Source organism: Nomascus leucogenys, chromosome 4 (genome assembly GCF_006542625.1).
Source record: "Nomascus leucogenys isolate Asia chromosome 4, Asia_NLE_v1, whole genome shotgun sequence".
In the NCBI taxonomy this organism is placed as follows: Eukaryota; Metazoa; Chordata; class Mammalia; order Primates; family Hylobatidae; genus Nomascus; species Nomascus leucogenys.
Genome location: NC_044384.1, coordinates 44,080,990 through 44,091,136, shown reverse-complemented (window position 1 = coordinate 44,091,136; position 10,147 = coordinate 44,080,990).

Genomic DNA, 10,147 nt, shown 5'->3' with positions numbered 1-10,147 from the left:
TTTATTGCAATATTCACTTTATTGCTGTGGTCTGGAACTGAACCTGCAATATCTCTGAGGTGTGCCTGTAGATGCAAATAGCCTCTACAGGATGCTAGTAAATCAAATGCAGCAGCATATTAAAAGGATGATACAACATGATTAAGTGGTATTTATCCTATGGATGCAAAGTTGTTTTAACATTTGAAAATCAATCCATATGATACACCATGTTAATAGAATAAAGAACAAAAGCCACATGATCATCTTAATAAAGAATAGGAAATCCAACACCCTTTTATGGTTAAAACAAACAAAACTGGGACTAAAAGGGAACTTCCTCAATTTGATAAAGGGCCCCAATGAAAAGTCCACAGCTATCATCATATTTAATGGTGAAAGACTGGACGCTTTTCCCCTAAGATCAGGAACATGACAAGGATGTCTATTCTTGCCACATCTATTCAGCATTGTACTGAAAGTTCTAGCCAGAACAACTAGTCAAGAAAACGCACCCAGATTGAAGAGGAAGAAATAAAACTATTTTTGCAGATGACATCATTTTGTATCTAGAAAATCTCAGGGAACCCACTAAAAAACTATCGGAACTAATAAATGAGTTCAGCAAGGTTACAGGACAAAAGATCAAATACAAAACTCAGTTGTATTTAAATACACCATCAATGAACAGTTCAAAAATGAAAATTTTTAAAATTCCATTTAAAATAGTGTCAAAATAAAATATTTAGGAATAAATTTAATTAAAAAGTACAAGAGAGGGATAAATGGCCAACTAGATGCAGCCAGGAAGAGCATCTTCCACCAAGAGAGACCAAAATATAGAGTAAACCATCATACTTTGAAGAGATCTTTGGGGAGAAAGCACTGAGAGTCAATGGAGAGATGATGCAGACACCAGAGCTGAAGAGAGAGGAAGCTGGGGTTGCTGCATGGGGTTGCCAAGCTCTGAAACGTATTCCTGGCCCTGAACAACTCCTAAGAAAGGGATGGATGCAGTAACTGCAGACCAGCCCATTCTCATTACAGATCTCCAAGATCCTAGCTGCAGGAGACCCTATGACCCCCATGGACATAAGAGTTGGCAGGGAGAACTGCCTGGAGAGTCAGCAGAGATAGAGTTTGAGCCTCTGTGGAACCCAGGGGGGTTTGCATGGGGACAGCTGTAATAAAACATGGCCATAGGTGCTCATCCCAGCCTGTACATATTTCTCTATGAGGCTGTAACCTTTGTTGACTACTGAACCTGGAGAGAGCAGGGCTGTCTTTCCTGCATGAGCAGGGCATAGCTGACCTGTGCACCCACCTGTCCACTGACTGATCCCAGATTCCCTTTTTGGCCACTCCCATAGGAGCGGGCACAAAGCACAGCCTACACTGCCCCAACAGAGTGCTTTTGCTAACAACTACCACTAGAGCATTTTTGTTGGCGTCCTGGGAGGACTTTGAGCACCCCCAGCCCCTGCACGGCTGGTGCTCAACCTTGAGGGGCCAGAAGACAAAGCCATGGACCCAGTCCTAACCTCCCAGGGTTAGAGCATGCAGGCCCAGGAGTACTGAGCTGAGATCTGTGGATGGAACTTAAGTCAAGGAAGAACCCTCACTCTCAAAGTGCTGGGAAGAGTGAGGCATGGGTTCGTGGGCTGACACAGGAACTGGGTGTGCCTGCTTCTGCTGGGCCAGTCTGGGAGGGATGTGGACTGTCTGGCAGCCACAGCCTCTCCCCAGGGGGCCTCATGGCCCTGAATGCCTAACAGCCCAGCAATCTGGATGCAAAAGGCTTGGGACAAAAGCTGGTCAGGCTAAATTCTGGGACACTCATCAGGAGACCCTATTGAGGGTGGAGCTGGGCAGGTCCCACAGCTGACTGCTGGCAAAAAACCTGAGGCATGGGCACCACACCAGCTGCATACCCACAACAACAATGCCCTGCCCACAGATGCCCCGCCCTTGACCTACTGCATCAACAGACCACCCACGGATATACCCCACAACCTGCTCTTACTCTGCCAAGCACAGAGGACCTCGGTGGGCCTCCAGAGAGCTGTGAGTCTCCTGGTGACCTAATCTTTGGCTTGGACCACCTCAAAGGGAGGGAGGAGCACAGCTCACGAGAGCTGCCTTTGAAGCTAAGGAAAGGCAGGCACGGCACCAGTGATTGGAGGGAGCTCCCTTAAGATCCAGGAATGGACTTGGTGAGGGGATCATCTCTCTCCCAACCCTGTCTGCCCCACCACAGAGCACTGCTGCCAATGCATTGAAATACATTGAGAGGCACATGGCTCAGCTAGAGTCTGTCTACAAGCCCTTACTCTTTTTGTTTGTTTTTCTTTATTATTATTATACCTTTTAAGTTCTAGGGTACACGTGCACAACGTGCAGGTTTGTTACATATGTATACATGTGCCATGTTGGTGTGCTGTACCCATCGACTCGTCATTTACATTAGGCATTTCTCCTAATGCTATCCCCTCTTCCCCCCACCCCACGACGGGCCCTGGTGTGTGATGTTCCCCACCTTGGGTCCAAGTGTTCTCATTGTTCAATTCCTGCCTATGAGTGAGAACACGCGGTGTTTGATTTTCTGTCCTTGCGATAGTTTGCTCAGAATAATGGTTTCTAGCTTCATCCATGTCCCTACAAAGGACATGAACTCGTCGTTTTTTATGGTTGCATATTATTCCATGTGTATATGTGCCACGTTTTCTTAATCCAGTCTATCATTGTTGGACATTTAGGTTGGTTCCAAGTCTTTGCTATTGTGAATAGTGCCGCAATAAACATACGTGTGCATGTGTCTTTATAGTAGCATGATTTATAATCCTTTAGGTATATACCCAGTAATGGGATTGCTGGGTCAAATGGTATTTCTAGTTCTAGATCCTTGAGGAATCACTACACTGTCTTCCACAATGGTTGAACTAGTTTACAGTCCCACCAACAGTGTAAAAGTCTTCCTATTTCTCCATATCCTCTCCAGCATCTGTTGTTTCCTGACTTTTAATGATCGCCATTCTAACTGGTGTGAGATGGTATCTCATTGTGGTTTTGATTTGCATTTCTCTGATGGCCAGTGATGATGAGCATTTTTTCATGTGTCTGTTGGCTGCATAAATGTCTTCTTTTGAGAAGTGTCTGTTCATATCCTTCACCCACTTTTTGATGGGATTGATTTTCTCTTGTAAGTTTGTATAAGTTCTTTGTAGATTCTGGATATTAGCCCTTTGTCAGATGAGTAGAATGCAAAAATTTTCTCCCATTCTGTAGGTTGCCTGTTCACTCTGATGGTAGTTTCTTTTGCTGTGCAGAAGCTCTTTAGTTCAATTAGATCCCATTTGTCTATTTTGGCTTTTGTTACCATTGCTTTTGGTGTTTTAGTCATGAAGTCCTTGCCCATGCCTATGTCCTGAATGGTATTGCCTAGGCTTTATTCTAGGGTTTTTATGGTTTTAGGTCTAACATTTAAGTATTTAATCCTTTTTGAATTAACTTCTGTATAAGATGTAAGGAAGGGATCCAGTTTCAGCTTTCTACATATGGCTAGCCAGTTTTCCCAGCACCATTTATTAAATAGGGAATCATTTCCCCATTTCTTGTTTTTGTCAGGTTTGTCAAAGATCAGATGGTTGTAGGTGTGTGGTATTATTTCTGAGGGCTCTGTTCTGTTCCATTGATCTATATCTCTGTTTTGGTACCAGTACCATGCTGTTTTGGTTACTGTAGCCTTGTAATATAGTTTGAAGTCAGGTAGCGTGATGCCTCCAGCTTTGCTCTTTTTGCTTAGGATTGTCTTGGCAATGTGGGCTCTTTTTTGGTTCCATATGAACTTTAAAGTAGTTTTTTTCCAATTCTGTGAAGAAAGTCATTGGTAGCTTGATGGGGATGTACAAGCCCTTACTCTTAAGCATCATCTACTGATTGCAGCCTGAATTACACCACCAAAAAATTCTTCCTGCTTTCATTGCCTGTGAAACCCAATGCAGCATTCTAGCAACAAATAAAAATCCTGTACAGAGCCTTGGCCCTCTGAAAGCATCCAGAAACAAAGCCAATCAACTATACTCAACTTACACTACAGTCAAACCCTCAAGGGAAATAAAGACCATTAAAAGCCCCATACAAATGACAGCAACTTCAAAAGATAAAGGAACACCAGCCCTCACAGATGAGAGGGAACTAGCACAAGGACTCTGGCAATTCTAAAAGCCACAGTGTTTTCTTACCTCCAAACAATTGCACAAGCTCCCCAGCAGTGGCTCTTAACCAGATTGAAATGGCTGGAATGACAGACATAGAATTCAGAATCTAGATAGCAAGGAAGCTAAAAGAAAAAAAAAAAAAAAAGGAGAGAAAGTTGAAGCTAAAAAGAGAAAGAAAAAAGAAAAAAACAGGAGAAAGTTGAAACCTAATCCAAGGAGAACAGTAAAATAATACAAGAGTTGAAAGATGGTATAACCTTTTTAAGAAAGAACCAAACTGAACTCCTGGAATTGAAAAATTGACTACAGGAATTTCAGAATACAATTGGAAACATTAACAACAGAATAGATGAAGCTGAGGAAAGAATCTCACAGCTGAAAGACTCCTCCTTCAAATAAACTCAGGTAGACAAAAATAAAGAAAAAATGAACTTTTAAAAATGAACAAAACCTCTGAGAAATACAGGATTATAAAAAGGGACCAAACTTACGACTAATTGGCATTCCTGAAAGAGAAAAAAGAATAATCAACTTGGAACACATGTTTGAGGATATTGCCCATGAAAACTTCCCTAAGCTTGCTAGAGAAGTCAACATGCAACTTCAATAAATTTAGAGAACCCCTGCGAGATACTATATAAGATGACCAGCCCTGAGATATATAGTTATCAGATTCTCCAAGGTCAACACCTCAGAAAAAATTCTTACAGGCAGCTATAGAGAAGGAACAGATCACTTACAAAGGGACCCCCTTCAGGTGAACAGTGGACATTCCAGCAGAAACCTTACAGGCCAGAAGAGTTGGGGGCCTCTTTTCAGCATCCTTAAAGAAAAGAAATTCCAACCAAGAATTTCATATCTTACCAAACTAAGCTTCCTAAGTGAAGGAGAAATAAAACCATTTTCAGACACACAAATGCTAAGGGAATTCATTATCGCTAGACCTGTCTTACAAGAGGTCAAGAAGTGCTAAACATGAAAATGAAAGAACAATACCTGCCACCACAAAAACGCACTTAAGTACATAGCCCACAGACATTATAAAGCAACTACACAAGCAAGCCTATATAACAACAAGCTAACAACAATAACAGGATCAAATCTTCACATATCTATATTAACCTTTAATGTAAACAGACTAAATGCCCCAGTTAAAAGGCATAGAGTGGCAAGTTGGATAAAAGAAAAAGACCCAAGTGTCTGCTGTCTTTAAGAGACCCATCTCACATGTAACAACACCCATAGGCTCAAATTAAAAGAATGGAGAAAGATCTATCATGCAAACAGAAAACAAAAAAGAGCAGAAGTTTCTATTTTTATATCAGAAAAACAGACTTGAAGCCAGCAATGATAAAAAAAAGGACAAATAAGGGCATTACATAGTGATAAAGGGTTCAATACAGCAGTACTTAACTATCATAAATATATACACACACAACATTGGAGCACTTAGATTCATAACAAATTCTTATAGACCTATGAAGAGACTTAGCCACATAATAATAGTGGGAAACCCAAAGCCTCACTGACAGCATTAGACAGATCATTGAGGCAGAAAACTAATAAAGATATTCTGGAATTAAACTCAATACTTGACCAGTTGGACCTAATAGACATCTGGAGAATACTCCATCCAACAACTACAGAATATACGTTCTCCTCATCTGCACATGGAACATACTCCAAGACTGACTACATGCCATAAAGCAAGTATCAATAAATTCAAAAAAATCGAAATCATACCAACCACAGACTCAGACCACAGTGCAATAAAAATAGAAGTCAATACCAAGATCTCTCAAAACTACACAATTACATGGAAATTAAACAAGTTGCTCCTGAATGACTTTTGGGTAAAGAATGAAATTAAGGCAGAAATCAAAAAAATCATTTAAAACTAATTGAAATAGCGATGCAACATAGTAGAATCTTTGGGATACACTTAAAGCAGCATTAAAAGGAAAGTTTATAGTGCCAAATGCCTGCAACAAAAAGTTGGAAAGATCTCAAAGTAACAACCTAACACCACACCTAGAGGAATTAGATAAACAAGACAAAACCAACACCAAAACTAGCAGAAGAAAAGAAATAACTAAAATCGGAGCAGAATTGAAAGAAATTTAGATGCAAAAATCCATACAAAAGATCAAGGAAAGCAAAAGTTGTTTTTTTGAAAGAATAAACAAGATAGACTACTAGCTAGATTAGCAAAGAAAAAAAGAGAAGATCCAAATAAGCACAATTGGAAATGACAAAGGTGACATTACAACTGACCCCACAGAAATAAGAAAAACTCCTCAGAGATTATTATGAACACTTCTATGTACACAACTGGAAAAATCTAGATGAAACGGATAATGTCCTGGAAACACATAACCTCCCAAGATTGAACCAGGAAGAAATTTAAACTCTGAACAGACCAATAATGAGTTCCAAAATTGAATCAGGTTTATTAATAATAAACCTTGCCAACCAAAAAAAAAAAAAAAAAAGCCCTGGACCAGATGGATTCAGAGCCTAACTCTACCAGATGCACAAAGAAGAGTTGGTACCTTTCCTACTGAAAGTATTCCAAAAAAAAAAAAAAAAAAAAAAGAAGAGGGACTCCTCCCTAACTTATTCCATGAAGCAAGCATCATTCTGATACCAAAACCTGGCAGAGAGATGATGAAGAAAGAAAACTTCTGGCCAATGTCCCTGATAAATATAGACACAAAAAATCCTCAACAAAATACTAGCAAAATGAATTCAGCAGCACATCAAAAAGTTAATTCACCACAATCAAGTAGGCTTCATTCCTGGGATGCAAGTTTGGTTCGACATATACAATCAATAAATGTGATTCACCACATAACCAGAATTGGAAACAAAAACAATATGATCATCTCAATAGACACAGAAAACGATGTTGATAAAATTCAACATCCCTTCATGTTAAAAACCCTGAACAAAATAGGCACTGAAGAAACATACCTCAAAATAATAAGAGCCATCTATGACAAATCCACAGCCAATATCATACTAAATGGGCAAAAGCTGGAAGCATTCCTCTTGAGAACTGGAACAAGACAAGGATGCTCACTTTCACCACTCCTATTTAATATAGTACTGGAAGTCCTAGCAGAGCAATCAGGCAAGAGAAAGAAATAAAAGGCATCCAAATAGGAAAAGAAGAAGTCAAACTATCTCTTCATTGATGATATGATTGTATGCCTAGAAAACCCTAAAGACTCCACCAGAAGGCTTCTGGAACTGATAAATGACTTCAGTAAAGTTTCAGGATACAAATCAATGTACAAAAATCAGTAGCATTTCTATATATCAATAATGTTCAAGCTGAGAGCCAAATCAAGAACACAATCCCATTTATAATAGCAACAAAAAGAATAAAATACCTAGAAATACTAAGATGAAAGATCTGTACAGTGAGAATTACAAAACACTGCTGAAAGAAATCAGAGATGACACAAACAGAAAAACATTTCATGCTCATGGATAGGAAGAATCAATGTCATTAAAATGGCCATACTGCTCAAAGAAATCTACAGATTCAATGCTATTCCTATCAAACTACCAACAACGTTTTCCATAAATTTAGAAAATCTATTCTAAAGTTCATATGGAACCAGAAAAGAGCCCGAATAGCCAAAGCAATCCTAAGCAAAAATAACAAGGCTGGAAGCATCACATTATCTGACTTCAAACTATACTACAAGCCTACTATAACCTAAACAGCCTGGTGCTGGCACAAAAACAGACACATAGACCAATGGAACAGAATAGAGGACCCAGAAATAAAGGCACACACCTACAACCATCTGATCTTCAATAATGTTGACAAAAATAAGCAATAGGGAAAAGACTTCCTATTCAATAAATGGTGTTGTGATAGATAACTGGCTAGCCATATGGAGAAGAATGAAACTGGATCCCTACTTATTACCATATACAGAAATTAACTCAAGATGGATTAAAAACTTAAATGTTAGACTTCAAACTATTAAAATCCTAGAAGAAAACCTAGGAAATACCTTTCTTGATATTGGCTTTGGCAAAAGATTTATGGCTAAGTCCTAAAAAGCAAGTGCAACAAAAACAAAAATTGACAAGTGGGACCTAACTAAACTAAAGAGCTTCAAGATAGCAAGAGAAACTATCAGCAGAATAAACAGACAACCTACAGAGTGGGAGAAAATATTCACAAACTATGCATCCAACAGAGAGGACTGATATCCAGAATCTATAAGGAACTTAAACAATTCAGCAAGCAAAGAACAAATAACCGCATTAAAAAGTGGCCAAAGGACATGGACACTTCTCAAAAGAAGACATACAAGTGGCCAAGAAACATGAAAAAAATGCTTAACATCACTAATAATCACTAATCAGAGAAATGCAAACCAAAACCACAATGAGATACCATCTCACACCAATAACAATGGCCTTTGTTTAAAAGTCTAAAACAGCAAATGCCAGTGAGGATACGGGAGAAAGGAAACACACACTTCCAATGGGAATGTAAATGACATGGTTTGGCTCTGTGTCCCCACTCAAATTTCATCTTGTAGTTCCCATAATTTCCACATGTTGTGGGAGGGGCCCGGTGGGAGATGACTGAATTATGGGGGCGGGTCTTTCCCATGCTGTTCTCCTGAGAGCAAATAAGTCTCAAGAGATCTGATGGTATCATAAGGGAGTTTCCCTGCACAAGCTCTCTTTGCCTATCACCATCCATGTAAGATATGACTTGCTCCTCCTTGTCTTCTGAGCCATGATTGTGAGGTCTCCCCAGCCATGTGTAACTGTGAATCCAATTAAACCTCTTTCTTTTGTAAATTGCCCAGTCTTGGGTATGTCTTTATCAGCAGTGTGAAAATAGACTAATAAAGTAAATTAGTCCAGCCACTGTGGAGAACAATTTGGAGATTTCTTAAGAACCAAGAGTTGAACTACCATTTGATTTAGCAATTCCATTACTGGGTATATAGTCAAAAGAAAGTAAGCTCTTCTACCAAAAAAATAAGTGTACCTGTATGTTCATTGCAGCATGGTTCACAAAAGCAAAGACATGGACTAAACCCAGGTGCCTATCAACTCTGGATTGAGTAAAGAAAATATGGTACATATACACCATGGAATACTATGCAGCCATAAAAAAGAACAAAATCAAGTCCTTTGTGGCAACATGGGATGAAGGTGGAGGCCATTATCCTAAGCAAACTATTGCAGAAACAGAAAACCAAATCTACATGTTGTCACTTATAAGTGGGAATACACATCAAGTACACATGGACATAAAAATGAGAGCAATAGATATTGGGAAATACAAGAGGTGAGAGGGAGGGAGGGAGGCAAAGGCTGAAAAACTTTCTATTGGGTACTATGCTCACCCCCTCAGAGATAGATTCATTCACTCCAAACCTCAGCATCACACAATATACCTTTGTAATAAAATTGCATATGTACCCCTGAATCTGTAATAAAAGTTGAAGGAAAAAAAAACCCAAAAAAGTGCAAGACTTACCTACTGAGAACTAAAAACATCACTGAAAGAAATTAAAGAAGATCTACATAAACACACATTCATGAATCAAAAAGCCTAAATATTAAGATGCTTGTTATAAGTTTGTGTAATATACCTGTCATCTCAGCATCCATTTATAGGTCTGATGTAAGTTATTTGAAACCCAGTTGTACTCCATCACTTTTGGATTTAAAATTTCTCCTCCCTGTGTAGTTGTTTCCAGTACAGCCTGCTTATTCTTCATCCCACTGACTCAAAACCCAACACAGCTCACAGCTGCTGGCCACAATAAATCCTAATGGTCAACACCAGACTCACAAAAATAAGTTCCCCATTCAGCAGGTTTTTGTTAACTAATCAGTCTACAATTCCTGAGAGAAAACCTAAAGGTTAATGCCTATGGAACTTAATAAAGGTATAGTACCAC